We start from the raw sequence: 27,636 nt of genomic DNA, 5'->3' as shown, positions 1-27,636 counted from the left end.
CATGGGGTTTGAGTCATAGAAAGACTTCCCACACCCAGGGTATAAATAAATCCATCCATGTTTTCCTCTAGTACTTGTGTGATTTCATCTTTTAGAGTTAGATTTCTGATCCATTTGGCGTTTATCCTGGTGGTATAAGGTATGGGTCCAATTTTCTTATAGGCAAGGTGGCACCATGGAGGGGGGGGTTGGGTGGCGAGGGGAAAATAAGCAGTTATCCTTATGGTCTTGACCACTAGGTGGCGCTCCTCTAGGTACATTTCTGCAGGACCGTAGGCGGAAATGCTGTAAGTCTTTAGAAGAAAAAGGAAATGACTGGATAGGTTTAACTGGCCAAGAGGAAGCCCTAGTGGGAACTTGCCCTCCATCCACACAACCTTGACTTCTATAAACCAGCTGGGCATTTCTTTCCCCGTTTTAAGAAAATATCACTTCCTCCATGTCTGTTTCCACCAGGAGAGCGATGTGGGCCAAGCGTCTGTGCACAAAGACTGCCTTTGCAGTGAGTGTCTCCAGGCCTGGGGTGAGGCAGAGGGGAGAGAAGTCACAGAGAAGTCAAAATGGCCAATGCCCTGACCTGTGCTTCTTGAGGAGCCTGGGCCTGGGAGGGACAAGCCCTTGGTTCCTATCCCAAAGCTGCTGCCAACTGGCCCTGTTATCTCAAGCATGCTGCTTAGCCTTCTGTTCCTCAGCATCCTCATCTGTGAAATGGGACAACAATGCCTTCCCTACCCATGTGCCAAGGATGTCAATGGAATAAAATGATATAAGTGGAAAAGTGTGTGCAAAGTGAAAAACGCAATGTGCAAATGTGCTTTTACTATCATAATGGTTACATTTTGCCATATACGGATAGATATTTAGAAGATATACATCTTCTCTACAAGATATAATAGTCATAAGAACTTGTATTTATAAGTGAATTTACTGTTTATAAGATGATTTATCCTCTTTCTTGCGGAAGCGACACAGCCTTAATAAGAAAATGGACTAGGTTAGCTTAAAAAGGACAGCCAAAGTAGAGACCCTAGGAAGGGGTCTATGATGAGCTTTCCTAAGGGTCACCAAACCCCCCGAAATTGTGTGCAGAGTTACATAGGTGTGTATTTTTCGCAGCTTGTATCAGATTGCTAAAGGGGTTGGTAGTTCAAAAGTGGTTAAGAACTACAGCCCTGAGAAAAGGAGCCGGCGACCCAGGGCCCCTCCCCATTTGGCTTTAGTCCCTCCCAAGTCCCAGGTGGGATGTTATGGCTACTAGTCTCACTTCTTACTAGCTGGGGAGAAAGAGAAGAGAGATGCGGGAAGGGTCTAGGAGGGGCCTGTAGAGTCTGGAAACCAAAGATGAAACTGCGGCAGTATGGCTCCAGTGGCAGCTCAGCAAACAGATCAGAAAACAATTTTGTCTTGCAAAACTCTTTGTCATGCCACGATGGTCTTCTTTCTGTTTCTCAAACGTGCCAACGTCATTCCTTCCTTGGGCCCTTTTGCAGAGGCATTTTTGATTACCTAGAATGTTCTTGCTCTGGCTCTTCCCCCGACTGGCTCCTTCTCATTATTATCAGCTTGAATGTCGCTTCTTCAGAAAAGTCCTCACTGATCACACAATACCCTCCGAGCCTGAGTTATCTTCCCAGAGCATGTGTCACCGTAGGAAATCATCTATTTTATTTGCTTACTTGGTTGTTGCCTGCTCTGCCTGCGCCCCCACCCAGCAGAATGACACCTCCTTAGGGGCAGCAGCTGCAGGTTATTCCCAGAGTCCACAACAGTAGCTGACACCGGTGAGCATTCAACACACACGTATTGAATGGCCACGTGTCGTGTAAAAGGAACCATGTTCTTGCTGGAAAGTGCTGCATCGGCATCCTTGACTCTTCTTTCTCCCTCAGTGCCAATATCAAAGTCATCAGGTCCTGCCTATGAGTTCTACTTCTGAGAAATGTCTCACACTTGTCCCTGTGACCCTCTGGCTCCCCACCCCCTAGAGTCACGGCTGGGTTGCCCGGGTACTGTCAGCCCTGTACCTCTCTCCCTGCTGCCAGACCTTCCTGAAACTCAGGTCTCCCTGCCCCAGCTCTGCATTCTCCTTCCCTGCTCCCACTCACCCTGCCCTGACTCCTGGGATAGCCAAGCTCCTCGTGTGTCTTCCTTGCCGTTCTTGAGGCTAAATCCAAGTGTCTTCCTATAGTAATGCCAGGCCCTGCTTTCTAGCCAACAGACCTTGCCTCTCTCATTAGTGGAGCCCAAGCATGGACAGCTCTTTGGGAGTCCCTTGAGAAGACATAAATGTCTGCCCCTGAGGGGCATGGGGCTTCTGAAGGCAGCAGGGTGGGTGGGTGTGAGAGGAGGGGCTGGGGCAACAGCTAGAGAGAGCTTTCTGAGGATGTCTCAGGAGCAAGCCAAAAAGGGCCCCCGCAGGGCAGACCTGGGGCCCCTGGACAGCTCTTGGTGAGCCTATGGACAAAGATGCTGGGCTGGCCTGCAGCAAATCAGTCAAGCCCTCAGCAGGGCTGGGATGGAGCTGCACCCAGGTGGCGAGATAGCCTCGTCCCTGCCTGTTTTGCAGCCGTGGATAGCCGCCCAAGGGTGAGCAGGTGGATTGTGTAATAACTTAAGGGGGAGAAAGCAAACCCAGGGAGAGAGGATATCTTGGCTTCGGTGAGGGAACAAATACTGACCACAATCGACGATGTGGTCCTTCTCTTTCCATCAACAGCTGTTGCCAGGTGTGGCTGGTCAGGAGTTCGCAAGCTACTGCTTGTGCCTCAGCAGAACCCACATTAGAACTGAAGTGGGAAAACTACGTAGATTCTTCAAGTAACAATGTTTAAAGACCTTTCTTATGTAAGACACTGTATTCCTGTAAGTTATTACCATTAAGAATATTTATTTTTAATATCCAGTGTCTAAATTCATCTACCCTCTAGAGACCATTTCATCTTGTATTGTGTGCTATCTCAGCAGAAAAAATGCTTCCCCCAAATGTGTCAGTTCTATTTTTAAAAAGGTTCAGTGACCTATTTCTGTAATTCTCAGAGACACTGAAAGAAGAGCAGAGTCTATTTAGGCTCAGCTCCGTCACCAAAAAGTTACCCCTGCCAGGTGTTGCCTAGAGAAGTGCCATCTTGCTTTGCAGTAAGGAAGCATAAATAAGGAAGAGGGGTCTTGTCAGCATGAGCTCATGAGAGCGTAAACACAAACACACACTGCACTCACTTCTCCACTTTGGAACAATGTCATGATGACTACAGTCCAACTTTGGCCAAACTCGACATTAGGAGATTGCTTAAGAATCGAACATTTCCTGGATAAAGAACTTGCAAAGACAATTTACAAAGAGGAACTGTAATTCATCAACTAATACATGGAAAAATGGTTAGCTTCTCTAGTAATCAAGGAAATGAAAATTGTAATAATGCCACTTTCGAAAACCAACCCATAGTGTGAGAAGTCAGGGTAGCAATCACCCTTGGGTGGTGGGGAGGAAGTAGGGGGCAGGACCGAGGATTCTGGGGTTCTGGCAATGTTCAGTGTCTTGGTCTGGGTGCTGGTTCTTTAGAGGTGTTCATGGTGAAAATTCACTTATGATTTGTGTACTTTTCTGAATGTATGATAAACCTCACTACAAAGTTTATAAGAAAACAAGCTCACTTTCTACCTATTAAGTTAGCAAAAAACACGTTTTTTTAGTGATAATAGCCGGTATTGTAGAAGCCATTATGAAGCTGGAATTTTCACATATTGCTAGTGGCAGTGTACATAAATACAGCCTTCTTTGGGGAACAATTCCACAATATGAATTTAAAACTCTTAGAAGCATTCATATTTAACTCAATAATTCTGCTTCTGAGACTCTATCTTAAGAAATAATCCTAAATGTCCAAAATGTATGCATTGTATGCATTGCAGTATCATTTGTAATAACAACAAATTTATAATAGCAAACATTAAAAGCAATTTAAATGTCCAACTATAGGGCAATGGTTAAGTCAACTTTGATAAATCCACACGATGACGTTTTATGCACCCATTACAGTAAACTAAAGTGACTAATGACGAAGGAAACACAATATAGTCACTACGAAAAACACGATATGAAATTGTAGGCATGATTATAGCTAAGTTTAAAAAAAAAAAAAGGAACATCCCTATGCAGAGAAAATCACCAGAAGATCAAACAGTGAGCAATGCATGGATAACAGGACCATGGGTGACATATTTTCTTTAATTTACTTTCCTGTGTTCTCCAAATTTTATTAAATGAGACTATTACTTTGGTAAAGGAGGGTATGTTTAAAAAGTCAGCCACGTGCTTTCCACTCTGTCTCTGAAGGCACTGCCCTCTGCTTCTCCTGGGTCCCCTACACTCCTGCCAGTCTGAGCTCTGGTACCGGGCTGCATGGAACCAGCATTATTTAGGAGCAAATTAACTGTCCGGTTCCTCCTTTCTTCAGGGGCTCACAGAAAACTGTCACCTCTGAGGGAGAGCATATTGAAGTAAAACATAGGGAATTCTGAATGGAGCTGTACTTTTTTGATTGTGAAGAAGACTCTATTGAAAAGTCATCTGCCAGGTACCCAGGTAACCACGGTGCTGAGTTCACTCTCCCTGTCTGCTTACTCTCCCAGTTCCAGGAGACACGTGCGACCATGCTTCCCTCCCCAGACATCACTTCTCTCTCCTTTGCCTCCAGCCAAACAACTTGAAAGGCAAGTCTTTAATAAACTTCTTCAAAACCCACCTTCTGCCCTCCCCCATATTGTCCTGACCCCATTCTCACCAGGGCCACCTGAGTTGCTCTGGCCCATATGTGACTTGGTAGGGAGACAACCCTAACAATGGTGCACGACTTGGGGAACAGGACGCTGGCGAGACTTTAGCCCTCATCCCCACTGGGAGCTGGGTGCCGTCGTGCAATCCCACAACCCTTGACAGAGTGCTGCTAATTGACCTCCAAGTTGCCAAATGGATCCTCAACGCCATCTTGGCAGCCACTGACACTGATCGTCCCACCTCCCTCCTTCTGGCATCCCTGAGGTACCCAGGACCCAAACCTCCCCAGGTCTCCTTCCTGTCCTGCTGCTTCTCCTCCATGCACTTTCCTAAAATGTTGGCATTCCTTCAGGACTCATCCCTTCTCTCTGTACACTCTAACCTTTATCTACATTCCCAAGGATTTAGTTACCTATTTCCTCTGATCTCCCAAATTGAGTGGTTCACTGTAGGCAGGATGCCACCACCTCCAGCTGTGTGTGACGTTGGGTGAGTTCTTTTACTTCCCTACAGCTCAATTTCATTTGTAATGCGGAGATGACAATAGGACCAACCCTGTAGGGTTGTTGACACAAGAAAAGTGTTTAGTGCAGTGGCTGGTCCTTCATGTGTCCTCAATCTGTGTTAGACACTATTAATATCATGATTATTGGTCAGTCTACATCTCTTCTCATCCCCAGACCCATACATCCAAGAGTCCCCTGGACGTCTCCATTTGGGTGTCCCTTGGGTCCCTTGGAGTTAATGTGCCCCAAACAAAACTTACCATCCTACTTTCCTTCGAATCATTTCTACTTCATTATGTCTTTGTTGGGCAATGGCCCCACCAGCCACCCCGACCCTCAAGCCAGAACACTAGAAATCACCCTGAAGCCTTCTCTCTCTCCATGACACCTGACCTTTCAGAAGTCCTGTCAATTCTGTCTCCTGAATCCCTCTTTAATATGAACCATCCTCTTGGTCCTGACTGATCCAGGCTTGGTTCTGAGGACCCAGCAAGTTCCCTAAGCTCATCACCGGGGCTACAAAGGTGCCAGGCTCCCATTAAAACATTTGAAATCTGAGGGTGCGGTGAGGGGGCAGTATTGGCTCTAAAATACAAGAAGAAAAGTGCAAGATGAAAATTTACGAATTTTTATTTCAATGGCTACAAAATGTAAATTATGTCAGCTCCCTTAATGATTAACATTTGATTTCATAAAAATTTCATTCAATTTTGGAGCAATTTGTAGGTTAAATTTTTCTCATATTCAAGAGTTTCTGACTATTCACGACCTTTGAGAGAAATCCTAGCTAATATATATTAAAATTTTTTTGTAGCCAAATAATTTTAAAAAGCAAAGTTATGAGAGATCTCTCAGAAACAGCAATATAATCACCTCTCCTGTGGGACAGGCACGTTTAATGTCTAGGCTGAGGTGTGGCGGGGTCTCCACAAATGAGGTTGCCTGGGGCCTGAGGTCCGGCAAGCCAAACCATCCTTATTTCTTCCCTGAGGGAACAAGAACTGATTAAGAGCCCTCCCATCCCACCTTGGCCCTGCTCCAAAAGGAAAGTTTACTAAGGGAAGTTGCCCTGACCCCCAGGCTAAGTAGGCCCCCCTCCTAGCCAATCACCTCAGTCCTTAGCTTCCTTGGTTGAACCACTTTCCTCTTTGAATTGTAATTATCTGCCTCTGCCCATTGCCCTGGGAGATCCCTGAGAGTAGGGACCACTTTGTAAAGATGGTTCTTAACACTGGGATGCTCCAGTGTCGAAGATTAAATGAATGAATGACAGGATGGGAGAGAGGGGGTGGAAACGACAGACAGGGTGCAGGACCAGAGGGGTGGGAGTGGAGACTAGGGCAGCCCAGGACAGGTTTGGAGTGAGAGGACTGAGACCTCAGGGTAGGTGGATGTCCTCAGTACCGGTGGATAGACCAGTCTGGAGCACAGGCGCGGGGCTGGGAGAGAGAAATGGGGTGGTGGCCAGCAGTGTAAACGCGGAGTGGTTGAAGCCACTGCTGGGGCTGTAAAGAGGCCACGGAGGAAGTGTGGGCAGACGGAGAGAGCTCTGGGAAACCTCGCCGCTTCTAGCGTGGGCAGGAATGTGACAAAGAGAGCAGGGGTGATGTCTGTGTGGTTCTAGCAGAAAGAGGAAGAAAGCTGTAACAGGAGGCGCAAGGTCCCAGGAGGCCAGTTACAGAGATGAGCACTCCCTGTGGGCTGACTGTGTGCCAGGCCCGAGTCTGGTGCCTTGCATGGAGTATCTCAAGCAACCTGCAGAACAACGTTAAGATCAACCTCAGTTACAGGGGGGTGAATCGAGGCATGGATCGGCTGAGTCACTCGCCCAAGTGCATACAGGAAGGAAGTAAAGACTCGGGGACTCCGCTGCAGACTCCATCACAATGCTAGAGGACCTCCAAGTACAAATGGGGCTGGCAGAGTGACCCTAGGAGATGGTAATTAGAAAGCCTCGTTGAAGCGTCCGCGATGGGGGCCGAAGCCAAGCTGTAGGGGAATTGGCGAATAAGTGAAAGGCGGAGAAGGGGGACAGGGTGTGACAGTTCTATGAGAAAGGGGGTGTTTACAATTTCACAAGTGTATTTTTTTCCATATCAAGAAGCAACTGTTAATACTTTTATAATTTTTACATCTTTAAAAAATTACTTTAGCTGTTTCCAGGTGGCACATGAGGCTTGAGGCTGAGAGCTGCCCCTGCTGTCACAACATGGAGACTTCATACAGAGTCCCATTCTTAGTGTCCCGACCTGAAGCTGAAGCAGCCGCCCTGCTTCACGCGGGCATGTGCTCTGGTGGTGGGGTCTTACTTCCTCATCAGCGGAGGAATAATTTATGATGTTACTGTGGAACCTCCAAGTGTTGGATCATCTATGACTGATGATCGTGGGTATCAGAGGCAAGTAGCTTTCTTGGCTCACAGAATAAATGGACAATATATTATGGAAGGACTCACATCCAGCTTCCTGTTTACAATGGGAGGTTTAGGTTTTATAATTCTGGGCCAATCCATTGCATCCAACATTCCAAGACTTAACAGATTTCTTCTTCTATTCATTGGCTTCGTCTGTGTCCTATTGAGTTTTTTCATGGCTAGAGTATTCATAAGAATGAAGCTGCCCAGCTATCTGAAAGGTTAGAGTGCCTTTCGAGAAGAAATCAGTGGATAATGGATTTGCTCCCATTAATGAAGTTTTAAAGGCTGCACCAATGCCCTAATATGAAATGTGGAAAAGGATAAAAAGCAGCAGAAAAAGAAGCATCTGTGAAAAGATAGGAAGCACATCAAAGCTTGGACTAGCATGGCCTCTTGGTGGTGGAGAGAGAGCTTCTCCCAGTATTTTTTCCTGCTGACCTACAGTGACACACCGACGATGTGAAGTGGCCTTTTCTTCTTAGTTTTTCATTTCTTAAAATAAACTCCACTTCTACAACTATAATATTGAATAAAGTGATTTTACAATCCCCTTAACATTTTTAGGAGATGACATTTCTGATTTTCAGAAATTAATACAAAATGAAGAGGCAAGATCCCATAAGCTGAGAACTCGGCACAGCTATCAGCTTAACCTACGGGCCTTTGCCTTTAAACAGAGTGTATGATAGGACGTTATTTCACGTATGCATGTAAGTTACCTGAAAAGTAAGATGTATGGTAGGAACATAAATAATTTTTCTAATTAAAAAACATTACCTTGAACACAGCGATGAAAACCTGAGCCCTTCTCCTTTACTTGTCTGACTCCTTCCTTAATGCAGAACTGGCCGTAACAAACACTGGAGGCCTCTGTTGAGTATTCAACATTAGGGGTTTTCTTTGTCCACAGACACTCTTCCAGAACCCTGAAGCGTGCAGAGCCAACTGGAAGTGAGGAGGAAGGAGGGGCGTGCCACCCTCCTGGAGACCCGGGCAGCTCTGCCCGGAGGCCTTTTCTCTGGACAGGCCCTTTGCCTAGCACTCTCTTCCCTCTGCATCTGCTGGGCTAACCTGCTCGCCTCCCTCAAGTCTTCCACCGTCTCATGACCACCCTGCAGCACCGCGCCGACCCCTGCCGCCAACAGGGGGGCTCCTCATCTCCCACCCTTGGCACTATTTCCTTCTTTTTTCTATAGCAACAGTCAGCCAGGAAGTAACACTCCTTATGCATTATCTTTAAAGTTCACTGCACATTTCCCCCTCACTGCCACAGTGCCAGCTTCTTGCAGGTGGGCGTCTTCATCTGTTATGTTCTCTCACCTAACGTAGGTGCCTAGAGCAGTTCTCTGCACTCAGCCCGCTCTCCATTCATGTTTTTGAAATAAATAAAGGAGTCATCCCAGTGGGTTGTGACTCCTTCATGACATAGGAAGGGCTTTAGCTCACCCTTGGAAGATGAGTCCTTTCCATAGGAGAAAGAAACAGGGAAGGCACCCTGGGTGCAGAGCGACAGGAGCAAATACTGGGAGAAGGAGCAAGTCAGTCATTTGGGACGCAGTGAATAGACCGATTTGGCGGTGCCCAGGATGTATGGCATGGAATGTCAGGATAAACGGTGTGGATTTCCTTATGTAGACAACAGGAGGGAAGGAAAGGCATTTGATGCCAGTGAAATTTTAGGAAGATCAGTCTGGAGATGGGTGCCTTTTGGGTGGGAGCGGTCCCTTCCAGGATGTTTCCCCCTACCCCTGCCTTCCCTCTTCATGGGCGCTCCCAATCAGTCTGGGGCTTTTCTGGGCCCCCATTTTCTCTGTGTTCTCACTGCTCCAGGTTAAGCCAGAATCCGAATTGGAAGGTGCGCAGTGCGTCTTAGATCTGGAGGGAGGCGGCTTCAGCTCTGCCCACTCTGCGTCCTCTGGGTGAAGTCAGGGAAGTCACTGCCCATGGCCTCTGGTTAGAAATGGCACATGGCACTTGGAATGCTTCCTCCTGCTTCTCCATCTTCAAATTTGTGCCGTGGTCCCCAAGAGGGATGAATGAATGCTTTGAGATTTCCCTAAGTAAGACTGACATTCTAAAGGAGTAAAAGGCGCAGAGACCTTTGCCTGGTACATCAAGGACACAGACGAATTTAGAACTGGAGCCTTGCATTGCGACTGCAAGTCAAACTCCAAGAGGGGTAACCAGCCCATTAGCACAGGCACCTGGAAGTGGGCTTTTCTGCCATTTCTCCAAACACACACACACACACGTGTGCACACTCTCACATACACACATTCATCGGGCCCTGGAAAGATCAAGGCCAACTGCAAAGCACCCATTCTCCAAGACTCCTAATTTATATTGGGAACTAGCTATAAAGCTCCCCGGCCCCCAATCTTCCCTTGCAATGATGAAGAGCACATCACATCACACTAAATGTGACACTTAATCAAAACCCCTCTTCTTTAACAAACCCTTAACCTCCAGCACACGAGAGTCACCGAGGCCAAGGGATGAGCCAGGGAGCCGACTCAGGTGGCACAGGCTTTGATTAAGATGATACAGATTTCCTTTTATTTCACTTTCATCAGAGCTATAAAAATTCCAGATCTGTCTTCTTTTTGATTTGACAACAGCACATTTCAGTAGAGGTTGACACCAAAAAAAAAGACCAGGACTTGTTCTCTCTTCAACCTGGAGTAGGCGATAATTTCTCTGAATCCTCTTCAGTAATGATCGTCAGCGCTTCTGATCTTCCCATAAGCAAGTTTTGCAGGGAATGTGGTTAAACTGAAGCACAAACCTGGCTGGCATCTGGTTCCTTTCCTAAGTGGTATCTAAATAGCCTTAATCTACAGGCCTTGGAAAAGACCTCCCCTTCTCTGCCTCCTTCCTTGAGTCTTTTTTTCTGAGACTTAAATCCTCAAGTGAATTCTTTCGCCAGATTTCTGGGGCAGGAAATTTACTTCCCTGCCACACAGTACTTTAGAAACTTCTAGGGGCTTCAGCAATCATCCATTTCTATAGCATGGGCCGTGGCTTTTCTCATGACCTATTTGGGATCTTGTTTTAAGATGATTTAATCATCAGCTAGTTCCCAATAGAACATTTTTCTATCTGTTCAATACAGGTTTATTGAATACCAATTATGGGTGATGTAGGTGTTGGAAGACAGATTTACTTCTGCTTTCAAGAAACTTTCAATCTTGAAGTATAATGCGATAATAGTAATACATGGAAGAATGTGACAAGTGGCTACAAGAATTCCAAAGCATGGGCAGTTCATGCATCCAGTAAGTATTAAGCATCTACCATGTGCCAGACTCTGTTCTAGGCACTGGGACACAGCTTCATACAAAGCGGACAACAGTCCTGCCTGCGAGGCGCTTACATTCTAGTTGGGCCTGGACAACATTTTCAACTTTTGTATATTTGACCTCTGAACAACCCACACTTTCAAACTTTATACATTGACCTTCTCCAATCACCTTTTGTAGACTGAATTTGGACTTTCACGAAGCCGCCGACAAGTGAAATGTCTGAGCTATTGCATGATGTCACACCAGTGGGACTCCAGCTCAGTTTGTATGGTGTCAGTGCCCTTATTATTCACTGAAAATTAGCAGAAATTGAAAAAAACGAACCTGTGTATGCCATTGGTAAGACTTGTAGTTCCCATTAACTTATTATAATTGGGACAAAGAGGAAAACCACTAGGAAGGAAAAAACCAAAATTAAAGAACCTATTTAAAATGTTGTGGAAATATCAAATATTGATTCCGACAAAGTATAATTGGGATTTTTTAAATTTATTTTTCGCTTCTGTGAGAGCAGTCTTTCTCATTACTTACGGTGGGAATAGCTCAGGAAGGTTTCAGCAACAGCTTTCTCCAGGCACGACCTCTGCACGTGACGCCTTCCTTCCCACTCGGGACAGCCGGGTGCTGTGGTCAGTGAGAAAGGACCAGGCTGGGCCCCGCACCAGGAAAAGGCACTTACCTCTTACTGGAGCACACAAAGGAAAATAGAATATCCAGCATAGTTCAAAGCAGAAGGAAAAAAACGGTTTTCTAGAAAAGCCTGTTTCAGCCAGAAAGAGGAGATAAGAAGATGGCAAAGAATCTCTCCTTCCCAAGAAGGTTCAGACTAAGAGAGTGCAGACAACTGAGGATGGAAACGTAGAAGTTGGTGCCAAGGCCCAGAGCTGGGAAGAGAGTCCGTCTCAGGCCTGCTTTGACTCTTCCAGCAAGAGGCCTTCTCCGTTGCCCCTGACGGACAGTCATTCTGCCAGTGCCTCACAAGGGGACGGGCATAGGATTATTCCTGATTACGAGTCTGTGACTGAGTCAGTGCAGGATGACAGCCAGCACACTGACGGGACAGTGCAGACTGGGGGGAGGGCGTGGGGGGAGGGCAGCAAGAGCAATCTGAAGCTGAAATAACAAGAACTTTACTCGCAGTCACTCAGTGGCATATGGTCTGTGTCCTACTTTCCCTCAGGCAGGCCCCTGAACTGCTCACGCAGCAACACAGCACACAAGGGAGGAAACCATGCTTAAGAGCCAGCAAGAGCTGGTGTGGAGAAGGTTGCATTTGCTCTTGGAGAAAAGCTCCTTCCCCCTTCTTGTCAGGCAGAGGAGCTGCAGGTGGTGCTACAACCCCTGGTCAAAGCTTGTAGGAGTCTCTCCAACTGGCCCCTCTCTGTCACCTCCCTATTATAGCTGAGAGCTGACCCCTCCAGAGACAGGGGATTAAGAACCTCAGGACAGAATTCAGTCACCATCAAGGTGGGTAAACAGGTGTGTTTGGTTCTCCTCTGTAACTTTTTGTGTGTATATTTTTAACTTTTTATTATAAAAAAAATTTCCGACATACATTATAGTATAAAGAATCCCACATACCCATCATCCAGATTCAACCACTAACATCTTACCAGATGTTGTAGGCCGAATGTGTCCTCCCAAATTCATATGTTGAAACTTAATCCCCAACGTGATGAAATTAGGCAGTGGGGCCTTTGGGTGGTGATTACATCATGAGGATGGAGCCCTTAGGAATGAGATTCGTGCCCTTATAAAAGAGGCCTGAGAGAGCTCCCTTGCCCCTTCCACCATGTGAGAACACAGTGAGAAGACACCTGTCCATGAACCAGGAAGTGGGCTCCCACCAGACACTGAATCTCCCAGCACCTTGATCTTGGATTTCCAGACTCCAGAACTGTGAGAAATAAATTTTGTTTATAAGCCACTCAGTCTGTGGTGTTCTGTTATAGCAGCCCGAACTGGCTAAGTAAGGCACCATATTTGCTTCCTCAGGTTTTTTTCTTAAGTATTTAAAAACAAATCACAGACATACTTCACCCCCAAATACTTCAGTATATATACTTTTTAAAATTTGAGGACATTTTCTTATATAACCACAATACTATTATCACCCATATCAAAATTAATAAGAAATTCTTAAATATTTTCTAATACCCAGTCCAAATTCAAATTTTCTTGATTATCCCAAAATGTCTTCTTAAAATCGGTTTGTTTGAACCAGGATCCAAACAAATTCCACACAATGCCTTTGGCTGTTCTATCTCTTCGGTTGCTTTAATCTAGAGGATCCTTTTGAAGTATTAACCAATGGGTTGCTCTCACCCCCCCACACCAGCCCTCTGTCCTAGGCTTCAGTGACTCTCTCCAAGCGTCCTCTGAGGCCCCAGCAGTCCAGGCGACCAGACCAGAGTGACCAGGGTCTGAAGGAATCAGCCTTGGCCTGGAACCAAAAACACAGATTTTCAAAATTCCAAGTATGAGACCACGAGATTTGGAAAAACATATGGTGCAGTTTCTGTCCCCTGGCTCCAGACAAGACACAGCTTCCCGCTGGGGAAGGGAGGGAGAGGAGGTGCCCCAAGATAGAAGCAGAACTGAGAAAGTAGAGCCCTCCACGCATGGGGGCCCAGGCAAAGGGGCTCCCTCTGCAGCTCGTGCTGAGAGGCTGGGCAGCCGCCCTCCTCGGGGTCCTCTGGTGAGCACTGTGCTCCTTTTGTTTGTCCAGTGGGAGAGACACCCATCTCTGCCAGGAGAACTTTGCAGTCAAAGGCCCACAGCACAGGGAAGCCCCCTGCATGGGGAGTGGGGCCCTGGCGACCCAGGGTTGTTAGAGCTTGGAAGGAAGCTCCTCCCACTCCCGTCCCCAACCTGGCCAACGCCTTGTGGAGGTCATCCATGCAGCTGGGCTGGGTGACACACGCCCTCTCCTACGTCTTTGTGGGGCTGCCTGGTCACTAGCATTCTCTCGTGCGCCCTCTGAGAGTTCAGCCAGATGCTAGGCTGACTTCCCTCAAATGTGAAACTTTGATCCAAAGAACAGCATTTCTTACGTGGGAGGAGGGAGTGCCTGGAGCTGGAGCTTTGTCACCTGGCACTCTATTCCAGCTTAAACTGTGCCCTGGACCTCTTGGACCAAACCTGACCGCGTGGGTGAACTCCTAGAGAAGTGGCCCCTGCAGACCCTGAAAACAGAGTGGAGAGTGTGTGAGCCAACACCCAGGTGACAGCTGTGCTCTTGGCCCGGGCCATTCGAGAGTGCTCGCCGCCTTTCCGCTTGTGTCTGCGTGAACACTTGGTCCTGAGGAGCGCGTTTGGGGGACATTCATCCTCTTTGATGACCTCGTTAGTGCTCTTGGGCTTTGGTGGCAGCAGTGCTGGGAAGGCTTTGCGAGCCTCACAGAGTCTTCCTCTGGGACCGCAGAAGTTCTGACCATACGAGGAAGATGCTGCTCTGCTGGCCGGCACATGTAGCATGGAAATCTCGGCAGCTGGCAATCTGGTCTGCATCTGATCAATTTTATCTGCAAAGTATTCAGAAAATTTCTCCCCCAAAGAACATGTTGACCCTCTGAAGGAGGGAATGCAGTGTGGGTCGCCTGTTTGAAGACACTCTCAGTTTTGATGAGGCTTGTGCATAGACCCAAGATAAGCCTCAGAACGTGAGCCAGGCGGGTGGGGAAAGGCTCCTCTAGCGACACTCTGCGTCTTCCCCTGCCTTCCATTTTACGTGTTTACCAATTGGGAAAGCAAATCCAGCTGTTGGGAGGAATTGCTTCCAGATGACATTATGGGAAAGGAAAACATGCCTAATAAAAAAGCTGCAGAATAAAAAGCAGAACATGTACGCTCTGTGGGCCAGGATTTCATATGGACTATTTCCTGACATTGTGCAATAAGCCAGCTCTGGGGTAATAATAAGAGCAGTGCAAATGTTCCATGTACGGAGTCAGGAGACCCGAGCTGGGACTCGACTTGGCAGAACTTGGGGAAAATCACTTGACTGCACTGGGCCACTGTCTTTTTCTCCTTCTCAAGAACTGCTTCCCACCTTCACTGGGGATCCCCGTGAAAGCCTCAGAAAATATCTTCTGTATGCTGGACGATGTAAGAAAAACCGCGAGAAAGCAAAGACATTTTGCTTTTGAAAATGGGATGCATTTCTCAGCCCCCCAGCACAGAAATTTGCCGTGTTGGCTTTCTCAAAGATTTTAGAAGCTCTCTAACGAGCTGGAATTAAAGTGTCCCTTTACTCATTTGGTTTCACAGGTCACCGGATAAAACCTACTTAGAGTGGTTTGGAAGAGGATTAGGACATTGGCGTCTCTTCCAGGCTGACTTTCCAGGCAGGGTCAGTCAGCAGCTGGAGACTCCCCTGGCTCGGGGCCAGAGCGCTTTTGTAAGCTGCAAGTTTGTGAGGGCCTGGTGAGCGCAGTGTAACTCTATTATCCAAGAGACAGAAAGTTTGCAGGGAAATGAAAACGTAATGTATAAAAGCTAGGTGGCCATTCCCAAGTTCGCCTGCCTAGAGAGAAGGCCAGAAAACCCAGCACTGCAGTTCCCCAGGCCAGCGACACAGTCAAGGTCACTGAGTCACTCTCTTAACCCCCACTGGGGCAGAGTGGAACAGCCAGACAACTGCCTTAGGCTCAGGAAACTCCTTAGACGAACACTGTAGCCACTAGCCACATGAGGCTATTAAAATTAAAATTAAATTAAGTTAAAAATTATTTTTCAGTCTCACTAGCCACATTTCAAGTGCTCAGTAGCCACCTGCAGCTAGTGACTACTGTATGAGACTACGGATAAAATGAACAGTCACTCATTTATTCAACATTTATTGAGTGCTACAGCAGTATACAAAGGAAGTACACAAAGTCTCTGCCCCCACAGAGTTTACGTTCTAAAGAGGAAGATAAACAACAGACAATAAACATAATGAGTATTTTTTTCTATTAGTTGTGGTCCCAGCAGGAAACAGATGACACACTCAATTGAGTAACTGAGACGAGTTTAATAATGGGAGGATTTACCAAGATGTAGGCCGACTTCAGGGAAACCAACAAGGAATGGTGCGGTACCCGAGGACTGCCCTCCATGAGGACCACTGCTCGTGCCTAGGCCTGAAGGGGCAAGAGCAGGGGCAATCAGGGGAACCCAGTGAGGGCTATAGGGCGGGGGCTATGGCTGCTGAAGAGGGACGTGGCCAGGCGAGGCACACAGATGAGGAAGGGGCCTAAGGACCCCATGCTCCTCCCTTCTCAGAACGCCTGCCTGTGCCTCCCACCAGCCAGGCCCCAGGGAAGCCACAAGCAGGGTGTCCCTGGGGCAGAGAGCTGGGTAGAAAAGAGTGGAGAGGGAATCCGGAGGGGCAGAGTCTCTAGCACCATCACGCAGTCTCTTGAGAGGCAAGAGGAGGAGGAGGAGCAGGTGAGAGGACGAACGATGGGGCCACAGCCAAGCAGAACCACCTGCCTGAGCACAGGGTCTGCATTTGCTCTCCCACCGCCCCGCGCTTTCCTGTTTTCTTATGACTAACCGTGCCCTCTCCTCCACGTCCTTCCAGCATCTCTGTGCTGCTTCTGCCACTTGTCCCATCCTCTCTCTCTGGGCACCCTCGCAAGTCCCTTGGAGCCAAACCAGCAGAGCTCTGCTGCACCTTCAGCGAGTCTCTCAGCCCTGGCGACCTCAGGAGCACAGGTGGGGCAATTTCTCATTTTTAATGGTAATTAGATTTTATTTTTCAGAATAATTTTAATTTTGCAGAAAAATTGAGAAAACAGCACAGGGAGTTCCCATATACCCCACACCAACTTCCCCTTATTATTAATATCCTACATTAGCACAGTACCTTTCTTACAATTAACGAACCAATAATAATATATTATTAACTAAAGTCCACGTGGTATTCTGATTTCCTTAGTTTTCCATCAACTGGAGCTGTTTCCATGCCCACTGCTATTCCCTAATCAGGCTACCTGTTTTCTCGAATCCTCTTCCAGGCTTTCAAAAGCAATAGAGAAAAATCATACAAGTGCAGGGGAGTGGGTCCAGTCAGACCAGAGAACACACAGAAGCACTAGATGGTTACAGAGCAGTCTGCAGGTGCAAGATATTATCAATAGCCTCCTACACAGTCTTCCCATTTCTGGGCGCTCCCCTCTTGATACCCTTCATCTAGCTTCCCCTAATGTTAATATCTTACATACTATGTTACAATTACCAGAACTGAGAAAGGGGCAATCCGATTTCACCAGGTTTTCCACTAATACCCTTTTTCTATTCTAGAATCCAGTCCAGGATACCATGTTGTTGTTATTTATTTCTCAAGTCTCCTTAGTCTACTCCAATCTGTGACAGCTTCTCAGGCTCCCCTTATTTTTCATGACCTTGACTTTTGAAGAGTACTGGTCAGGTATTTTGTAGAATGTTCCTCCATCTGTGTTTGGGTCTGAGGTTTTCTCATGACTAGATGAGGGTTGAGTTTTTGGGAAGAAGCCCCCAGAGGGGAAGTGCCTTTCTCATGACATTGTATCAGGGGGTTCATGACACATAACAGATGCTGTTGACCTTGATCACTTGGTCACGGTGGTATCTGCCATGTTTTGCCACCTTTGAAAGTTACTAATTTCCTTTCTCCATATTCTGTTTGTTACCAGTAAATCACTAAATCCAGCCCACACTCAAAGGAAAAGGAATTAAGCTCCTTCTCTGGAGGAAGGACTATCAAAGAACTTGTGAACATGTTAAAACCACCACAGTGACTAATTAATATTTTTGGGTAGACACTTTGAGGGTTTACTAAGATCCTGCTTCTCCGTAAATTCTCACCACTAATTTCCCCAGTGCTCAGGGACCCTGCCTGCAGCAATTGTCACCATGGGGCTCCAACGGCCATCCTCAACGTCCCTCATTCCTTCTCCATTTATAATTTGGAGTCTCTCTGTAAGGACAGTTTGTCTCTTCTACTTATTATTTATGTAGCCGATCATTTATTTATATCAACATGGACTCACAGATCTCTATATTTTCTTTGAGTGATAATCTAATACTACTGTCATTAAGTTTGTTTCTCAAATTGTTGCAGTTTGGGACATTGGGAGCTCTTTCAGGTTTGCTCCTGTGCCCTTCTGACATGTCCTTATCCTTTTTGTCTTTTGTTCGTCTTGAGCACCACTTTACTTCCTGTCAGTATAAAATGGCCCAAGCTCACCTTGTATTTTCAGCCCCACTGCCCCAGCCCTGGAATCCGCCATTTCTCCAGAGGGCGTCCCGGGGCGTTTCTAATTTCCCAGCTGATATGCTGCTGACTTGACTTAGGGCCTGCTGCTCCGCCAGAATCAGAATCCTTCCTTACAGGCAACTTGCACAGTGGGAAAGAGCTAACTGATCCATTGTCCCTGCTGTGGCACTTAGTAGTTATGTGACTTTGGGGACAAGACTGTATATGCCTCAGCGTTCTTTTCCATAGAATGGGGAATAATCGTACTTCCTATGTGGTCTGTGTGAGAATTAAATGAGAGAATGCATGTGAAGCAGTTCACATGCTCATCACGAGTATTTTTTGATGATAATAAAGATGCTGCTGCTTTTGGTGGGGTGATTGGTTTTAAGAGCATGGATTCAAGGCAGACTGCCTGGCTCTGTAACCTTAATAAAACTCTCTGTGCCTCGGTTTCTCATCTGTAAAATGGAGACAATAACAATAACTATGTCACAGAGTTCTTGTTGGATTAAATGAGTCAATACACACAAAGCACTCAGAGCAGGACCCAGCAAATACTAAGTACTTGTTAACTGTTAGCTATTGCTGTTTGTGTAATTATTATTATTGTAGACTAAATATCTGGTTCCTTTGGTGTTTTCCTACCCATTGTTGGCAGGCCAAGAATTATGGTAGAAAAATTAGACTACAGTCATGCATCGAACAACGATGTTTCAGTCAATGACGGACCACATATGTGACGGTGGTCCCACAAGATTAGCACCATAGAGCCTAGGTGTGTGGTAGGCTATACCATCTAGGTTTGTTTGAGTACTCTATGATGTTTGCACAAGGATGAAATTGCCTAACAATGCATTTCTCAGAATGTGTCCCTGTCATTTAGCAATGCATGATGGTATCTAGTTTTTATTAAAGAAAAACTATGAAATTTAAGGGTAATAGATGATTAACATCATGCAGTTATAATCCTTAGAATGAGTACAGCTGAATTCAAATTCATAACTAGTTTGATCACCGTCATGTGCTGCTGACATTCTCTCCTCTGAGGTGTTGACAAATGGCTGAGTTGGAGTTACTCAACTCACATTTGTCTCATGCTGATGCATGAGGCCCAAATGGCCAGTGGCTTTGGTGAAACTCTTCGCAAATCCATCAAATTTAGCCATTAAAAATGATAACTATGATCAGCCAATGCTGAGGGACCCATTTTGTGGAAAAAAGAAATGGAACCAACAGTTAGTGACACAATAATTAGGACGCAGGGAGACTGCTGACAATTTGGAAATGTTTTCTTGGAGAAAATATCAAATGACTTACAGTTTGCAGGACATTAATAGATAATTAAATCAGCCGTTTATTGCTGCAGAGTGACAGCTGGGCCCCTCTCCTCCATACACACGGAGTCAAGCATCCAAAGGTGATTCCTGCCCTGTTTTAATTGTACAACAGAGTGACATGAAAACTCCTTCCCTCCCGCCAAAAACCCCTATGAGTTTTCTTGTCAAGAACGTTAGGATTTTCTTACTATTAAAGTGCAGCCGAAGCTACACGCAAGGAAGAGTGAGGAGGTGTGATGACAGGAGGGAAGCCCCCGCTGGTTCAGGCTAGTCCATACAGGATTCCCTTCCCCTTTCTCTCACTCATCACAGACCCCCAGCCTCCCTCGTCCCTCAGCGCCCTCCTTGATGCCAGCTTGAGTTATTCACTGGATGAATGCTTCCCCAACTATAGCCATTTGTGAACAACTTTCATGGTTTTGCCTCATCCACAAAACATATGAGTTATCATGTAGGTAATATTAATCTTTGAACAAACTCATTTTTGAGAAACATGAATGCCCAAGTTAGTCTCCTCGTTACCAACCATATCCTAGGAGCCACAGGGCTCTGATGATGATAAGGTCAGGTGTGACCTCAGCCAGTGGCTAGGTGGGGTCTCCCCTCTGTATGAGGAAAACTCCACTGTGACCTGGCTGGGAACAGAGCAGAATGGACAACGGCCTGTAGAAGAAACCAGTCTCTCTTTGTGGAGACAGTTTTCTCCAAAATAAGATGACATTGGCAGCAAGCGCTTCCAACATTAAGAGACATGTGTCTCTTCACTATCAACAACACTAGGGTTCCTGAGGTCCAAGAGGATGAAAGGCAAGGGGAAAGTGAGGGGGAAGGTTGTTAAATGAATCAAGAGTCTGCAGGGTGGAAGCAGGCAAGAGGGACGTGTAAAGCCATCTCAAGGACACTGTGGTTGGGAGCTCACTATATTAGAAGGTGCCACCTAGAGCCTATTCCAGTGATTTGGCAGTCTGCACTACTCTGGTTTGGTTATTGCCCACTATAAGGAAGACAGGGGTCTTTCTAGGTAAAGGCTTAAAGCTAACAAAGATGCTGAGTTGCAAATATTTCGATTCCATCACCATTAGTACAACAGTAATGGTTTTTACTGGAACCTAACATGCAAGGAGTGAAGCAGTGAGATGTAAGGTTGGAGAGGGGGTATGCAGGCGTCAGACTGTAGAGGACCCTGTTTGCAAGGCAAAGTAGTTTTGACTTTATCCTAATGATGGTGGAAAGCCCTAAAGGATTTTATGTGGAGAGTGATGTGAACAGATGTGTGTCTTCGGTCATTCTGGTGGCATTGTTCTAGCTGCACTGAGGAGGATGAGTTAGAAGGGTTTGAGACTAGAGGCAGGAGGTCAACGATATTAAAGACGTTAAGTGATGTTACTGCTGAACATGTGGTCCAGATGAGAGGGAAGCCAAGGTAGTTTGTGGAGGTGAAGAGGAGCAAAACCACTGAGATTAAACTTGATGGCTCACCCGATGTGGGGGATACAGGAAGAGGAGCTTATGTTGACTCCTGAGTTTCTAGCATAGGTAACAGATCTATTCACATGATGAGTTTGAGAGATCTGCGGGGTCCTTTTGGAGATGTCTTGTCTTTGGACACATTGTGGACACACTGACCTAGCATTCAGGACAGTGGGACAGACTTGAGAAACAGATGAGAGTCCTTGGGTCCACGTGATAATGGAAGCTGTGGGCATGGATAACCTCATCCAGGGATAAGAGAAGGAAAGCAAGAGTTAACTTTTAGAGCCCAAAGTCAGCAGAAGGAGAGAAATAATAAAAATCAGAGCAGAAATAAATACTATTGAAACGAAAAAGGCAGTAGAAAGGATCAATGAAACAAAGAGATGGTTCTTTGAGAAGATAAAGAAAATTGACAAACCCCTAGCCAGACTTACAAAGAAAAAAAGGGAGAAAGCTCAAATAAACAAAATCAGAAATGAAAGAGGAGAAATAACAACAGACTCTGCAGAAATACAACGGATTACAAGAGAATACTACGAAAAACTATATGCCAACATAATGGATAACCTAGAGGGAACGGATAAATTCTTGGACTCCTACAATCTCCCAAAGCTCACTCAAGAAGAGGCAGACAATTTGAACAGACCAATCACAAGGAAAGAGATTGAAACAGCAATCAAAAACATCCCAAAGAATAAAACCCCAGGACCAGATGGCTTTCCTGGGGAATTCTACCAAACTTTCAGAGAGGATTTAATACCTATCCTTTTCAAGCTATTCCAAAAAATTAGGGAGGATGGAACACTTCCTAACACATTCTATGAGGCCAACATCACACTGATATCAAAGCCTGACAAGGACACCACGAAAAAAGAGAACTACAGGCCAATATCACTGATGAACATAGATGCAAAAATTCTAAACAAAATTTTGGCAACCAGAATTCAGCAATTCATCAAAAGGATCATACATCATGATCAGGTGGGATTCATACCAGGGACACAGGGATGGTTCAACATCCGCAAATCAATCAACGTGATACACCACATCAACAAACTGAAGAATAAAAACCACATGATCATCTCAATAGATGCGGAGAAGGCATCTGACAAGATCCAACAGCGATTTATGATAAAAACTCTGGACAAAATGGGCATAGAAAGAAACTACCTCAACATAATAAAGGCCATATATGACAAACCCATAGCCAACATCATACTCAGTGGGCAAAAACTGAACGCCATCCCCCTGAAAACAGGAACGAGACAAGGCTGCCCTCTATCACCACTCTTATTTAACATAGTACTGGAGGTCCTGGTGAGAGCAATCAGGCAAGAAAAAGGAATAAAAGGAATCCAAATAGGGAGGGAAGAAGTGAAACTCTCGCTGTTTGCAGACGACATGATCTTATATATAGAAAACCCCAAAGAATCCATTGGAAAACTCTTAGAAGTAATCAACAACTACAGCAAAGTTGCAGGGTACAAAATCAATTTGCATAAATCAGTAGCATTTCTATACTCTAATAACGAACTAATAGAAAAAGAACTCAAGAACACAATACCATTCACAATCGCGACAAAAAGAATAAAATACCTTGGGGTAAATTTAACTAAGGAAGTGAAGGACCTATATAATGAAAATTACAAGGCCTTTCTGAGAGAATTGGATGATGACATAAGGAGATGGAAAGACATTCCATGTACATGGACTGGAAGAATAAACATAGTTAAAATGTCCGTTCTACCTAAAGCAACCAATCAGAATCCCAATGACATTCTTTACAGAATTAGAACAAAGGATCCTAAAATTCATATGGGGCAACGAAAGACCCCAAATTTCTAAAGCAATCCTGAGAAAAAAGAACAAAACGGGAGGCATCACAATCCCTGACTTCAAAACATACTACAAAGCTACAGTAATCAAAACAGCATGGTACTGGTACAAAAACAGGTGCACAGATCAATGGAACAGAATTGAAAGCCCAGAAATAAAACCACACATCTATGGACAGCTTATCTTTGACAAAGGAGCTGAGGGCATACAATGGAGAAAAGAGAGTCTTTTCAACAAATGGTGCTGGGAAAACTGGAAAGCCACATGTAAAAGAATGAAAATTGACCATTCTTTTTCACCATTCACCAAAATAAACTCAAAATGGATCAAAGACCTAAAGGTGAGACCTGAAACCATAAGGCTTCCAGAAGCAAACGTAGGCAGTACACTCTTTGACATCAGTATTAAAAGGATGTTTTCGGACACCATGCCTTCTCAGAGAAGGGAAACAATAGAAAGAATAAACAAATGGGACTTCATCGGACTAAAGAGCTTCTTCAAGGCAAATGAAAACAGGATTGAAACAAAAAAACAACCCACTAACTGGGAAAAAATATTTGCAAGTCATATATCTGACAAAGGCTTAATATCCATAATATATAAAGAACTCTCACAACTCAACAACAAAAAACCAAACAACCCCATCAAAAAATGGGCTGGAGACATGAACAGACATTTCTCCAAAGAAGATATACGGATGGCCAATAGGCACATGAAAAGATGCTCATCATCGCTGATCATCAGGGAAATGCAAATCAAAACTACACTAAGATATCACCTTACACCCATTAGAATGACAAAAATATCTAAAACTAATAGTAACAAATGTTGGAGAGGTTGTGGAGAAAAAGGAACCCTCATACACTGCTGGTGGGAATGCAAACTGGTGCAGCCACTATGGAAAACAGTATGGAGATTCCTCAAAAAATTAAAAATAGAACTACCATACGATCCAGCCATCCCACTACTGGGTATTTATCCAAAGAGCTTGAAGTCAGCAATTCCAAAAGTCCTAGGCACCCCAATGTTCATTGCAGCATTATTTACAATAGCCAAGACATGGAAGCAATCTAAGTGCCCATCAACAGATGAATGGATAAAGAAGATGTGGTACATATATACAATGGAATACTACTCAGCTGCAAAACAGAACAAAATCATTCCATTTGCAATAACATGGATGGACCTTGAGGGAATTATGTTAAGTGAAATAAGCCAGCTAGAGAAGGATAATCTGTGTATGACTCCACTCATATGAGGAATTTAAAAATGTGGACTAAGAACAGTTTAGTGGCTACCAGGGGAAAGGTGGGGTGGGGGGCGGGCACAAAGGGTGAAGTGGTGCACCTACAACACGAATGACAAACATTAATGTACAACTGAAATTTCACAAGATTGTAACCTATCATTAACTCAATTAAAAAAAAAATAGTTAACTTTTAGTAACGGAAGGAAGGAGAAAGAGAGAGGCACCCAAGAAGGAGACTGAGAAAGAACAATCAGAGAAAGAAGAGAGACACAGAATCTGTGAGAGGATAGTTCCAGAAAAGGAGGGACTGGTGAGCAGTGCCAAATGTTTCAGAAAAATAACCATTGAGGGTCTCGCCAAAGAAAACGTATTGGTGACTTTAATAGGAGCTTTTTCTGTGGAGAGGTGAGGGCAGAAGCTGGACCACGAATGGGAGGTATGGCTGAGGCAAGGCAAAGGCAGAAAGCCGACTTTACGGGAACTTTGTCTATGAAGTGAGCAGAGAGCCGGGTTATCTGCTGAGAGACAGAGATGGGGTAAATCTCACACCAGTTTACCAGCTGTGTCTGTGAAACTGGGATAATACTTTCCCACAGCCTGCCCCGAGAAGGGGCTGTCAGTTCTCTCTCTCCCCCATTCCCTACTTTTTTTTTTCGTTCCTCACAAATCCAGCACCCTCCTCCCAACAATTTGAAAATAAAAATAATTTAATTTTTGGTCTTGACCAAATTAATCGATTGCCTATTTGTTTCTCCTTGAAATAATCTTAGCCAATCTGGAGGACAGTATTTGGGTCCTCTTTAGTAATCTTTTAGCATCTTTGCTCAGAACTCCATCCCTTAAAAAACAAACAAACAAAAAAACTATAGTTCGGTGACATGTTTGGCAAAACAAATGCACACTGTATTGGGCAGCACTTTTAAAACAGAATTAACATAATTATATAAATATCATATGTGTGGATACCAGGATTCTCCCCCAAACTCAAGTATTCTGAGAACCTAAAGGGAATGAATCATGAGACACTATTTTGGATTCAGCAAACATGTGGGTTCCCCTCACCATTTCTATTCATTTGCTTTGCTTTGGAAAATTTAGAGTTTTTTGCTAACCAAGTAGGGCCAAGTTTTTTCCTTTGTTTGGTTGGTTTTTTTGATGGATACACTGAGGTACAGTATCTTGGTGACTTATTCACATAGGTTTTTATGATCAAAATCATAATAAGACCAGCACATATAACTATTTCTGGATAGTTATGAAGATTAAATATTATTTACCTGGCACTTATGCTTCCGTTAGTGATAGTAGCTATAAAGGAGTGTCTCTCAATCTTCTTGTGTTCTTGTCACACTTTTGAATAGTTTTTGGTGACCTGGGTAGTTGCAGGCCAGAAGCTACCAACTGGCAGCCCACAGACTGAGTTTTGATGGTCTTGCAAGTGTTTTTCTGTGAGTTTGAATTAGCTGACAACATTTAGAAATGAGGTGATTTCATAGAAGTATTTAGACTTCTGGCTTCTCTGGAAAGATCGGGAAACATAGTAACCTGGCCCTGCATGTCAGCCATCGGTACATGCTTCATGGTGGCTCCCCCTTCAGACCAGGCCTATCTTCTCTGGTTCTGCAGTCCCAGCCTCTCCCCTTTAATGTTACCCGTCTCTTCTCTGCCCTTGGCCAAGTGACAGCTGCTCAAAGTGAATGGCCACGGCCTACGGCATTGTCACTGTCATTATTTGTGCTTGTCTCCTCCTGAGATTGCAAACTCCTTGAGGGCTGGAGTATTACTTGTTTCCTATGTTTGTGTGCTTATAGCCTTGGGCCGAGCTGGCTCACCAGCACTCAATAAAAGTTTGGTTAATGACTCTTTGAGATTTAATTCTTTGCAAGCATTTGGCTACAGATGAGGAAGGTGACATTGCAATGACTTGCCTCAAGTCCAAAAGCTTAGAAATCCCAGTCCAATCTGCCTAAGTTTATGAGTAAAAGATGGGCGTGGTGTTCAAGAGCATTTCTTGACAGATCCATCAGTCCTGAAGTGCTGATTCCTGGGAATTTCTTTTGAGTCACAGAATGCATTCCAAAGGCTCTTGAGCAACTCTGTAGTAAGACAACAACAAACACACTGTTTTATTTGGCTAAACTGAATGTTCATCTATCTTTTCACTATTTTGACACTCGATCTTTGATTCATAACATCCCGTCTTCTCAGATGTACTAAATGGCAAGCTATTTTTTAATGATGGTGAAATACAAGTATCCTAGTCAATACAATTTTTCAAGAATTTTGTGACAGTCCCTCCAATCCCTGGGGTTTCCTTCGGAGTATTGCTAAAACAGTGTTGGGCAATACAGCTTTCACCGTGGTCTTGCTAGAAGTCAGGGTTAAACCGTTTCTTTTTCTCCTTAGATTGGACCATAAATCTCTGAAGGTATAATAGCTTACATTTGGACGGCATTTTATAGTCTACATTATCACATGCATTATCTCAGTTTCTCCTCACAACAACCCTGAGGGTAGGGATTATTATTCCATTTTATAGCCCAAGAAATGGTCTCAAAGAGCTTCAGTGACTCGTTCAAGGCCTAAAACTAGCCAGGGGCAGGGAGATTTAAGCCAATCTTTTTACTCTAGATCCGACCGTCTTTCTGTACTTCCAACTGATTTTTTTTTTTCCTTGAGCACATCATTTTGAAATAAAAATGTTGGCTCTAAATTCCTATGATTTGAGCTTTTAATCCCCTCCCCCCAACCTAAAATACTGGCTCTACTGTTCTCTAGTGAAGCCTTGAGGACCACCAGAGGAAGGCGCTAAAGATGGTTCGAGCACCTTCAAGGGCCTGGAGGGACGTCAAGGGGGCTCAGACCCCCTCGAAGAGGCCCAGGACACCGGTGAGCTGGGTCTGACCTGGGACTTCTGCTCCTTCACCTAAAATCTTTCCCACTCTCGCCCGTGCCTCAGGGCCGGGAGCCCCACCTGCGTGCACACATTTGCTCTAAGGAGTTGCAGTCTTGCCTCTTAGCTCTCCGGGTCCTTATGGAGGAGCCACTCCTGCGAAAAGCTTAACTTGCCGAAAGACCCTCCTCGAAACCCATCTGCGCGCCTTTAACCCGCTTGGCGGGCGTCACTTGCTCAGTTTGCAGATGTGGATTCAGAAGCGCCGGGACACAGGAGAGCAGAGCGGCCGGGGCTCAAGCTCCACAGCTTCCAGCTCCCTGGGGAGGGAAGGGGTCCTCCCCTCGGCCGGGTACCCCATGCCCTGCCGAGCGCCGGGGGAGGGGAGCAGGAGGGTGGGAGAGAGAGGAGAAGGGGGAAGAAGAGTGGGGGGTTGGGAGAGAAGAAGAGAGGGAGGGAGAAGAGAGAGGAGGGGGAGGGGAAAAAAGAGGAGGAGGGAGGAGAAGGCGGAGGAGGCCGCGGGCCGAGAGGAGGGCGGGGCGCCCCTGGGGGCAGCAAGAGGCGGTGCCGGCGGTGCGGGGGGCGGGGCCGGGGCGGCCGAGACCTGCCCTGCCCTCCGGGGCGG

General features: G+C 45.5%; 1 long non-coding RNA gene and 1 pseudogene across 1 annotated transcript; one reads left to right on the top strand and one right to left on the bottom strand.

Moving 5' to 3' along the window:
• Positions 1-7,354: 7,354 nt before the first annotated feature.
• LOC139076635 (oligosaccharyltransferase complex subunit OSTC pseudogene) lies at positions 7,355-8,055 on the top strand (annotated as a pseudogene).
• Positions 8,056-19,494: 11,439 nt separating this feature from the next.
• LOC103561125 (uncharacterized) lies at positions 19,495-27,541 on the bottom strand. Its single transcript, XR_547353.2, has 3 exons — positions 27,093-27,541; positions 25,396-26,214; positions 19,495-19,652 (listed from the first exon to the last, which is right to left on the bottom strand). It is a non-coding gene; the product is annotated as an uncharacterized lncRNA (long non-coding RNA).
• Between the last annotated feature and the right edge of the window lie 95 nt (positions 27,542-27,636).

This window comes from Equus przewalskii, chromosome 17 (genome assembly GCF_037783145.1).
Source record: "Equus przewalskii isolate Varuska chromosome 17, EquPr2, whole genome shotgun sequence".
Lineage (NCBI taxonomy): Eukaryota > Metazoa > Chordata > Mammalia > Perissodactyla > Equidae > Equus > Equus przewalskii.
The sequence above is the reverse complement of the archived record's forward strand: the minus strand, read 5'-3'. Positions and strand labels throughout refer to the sequence as shown.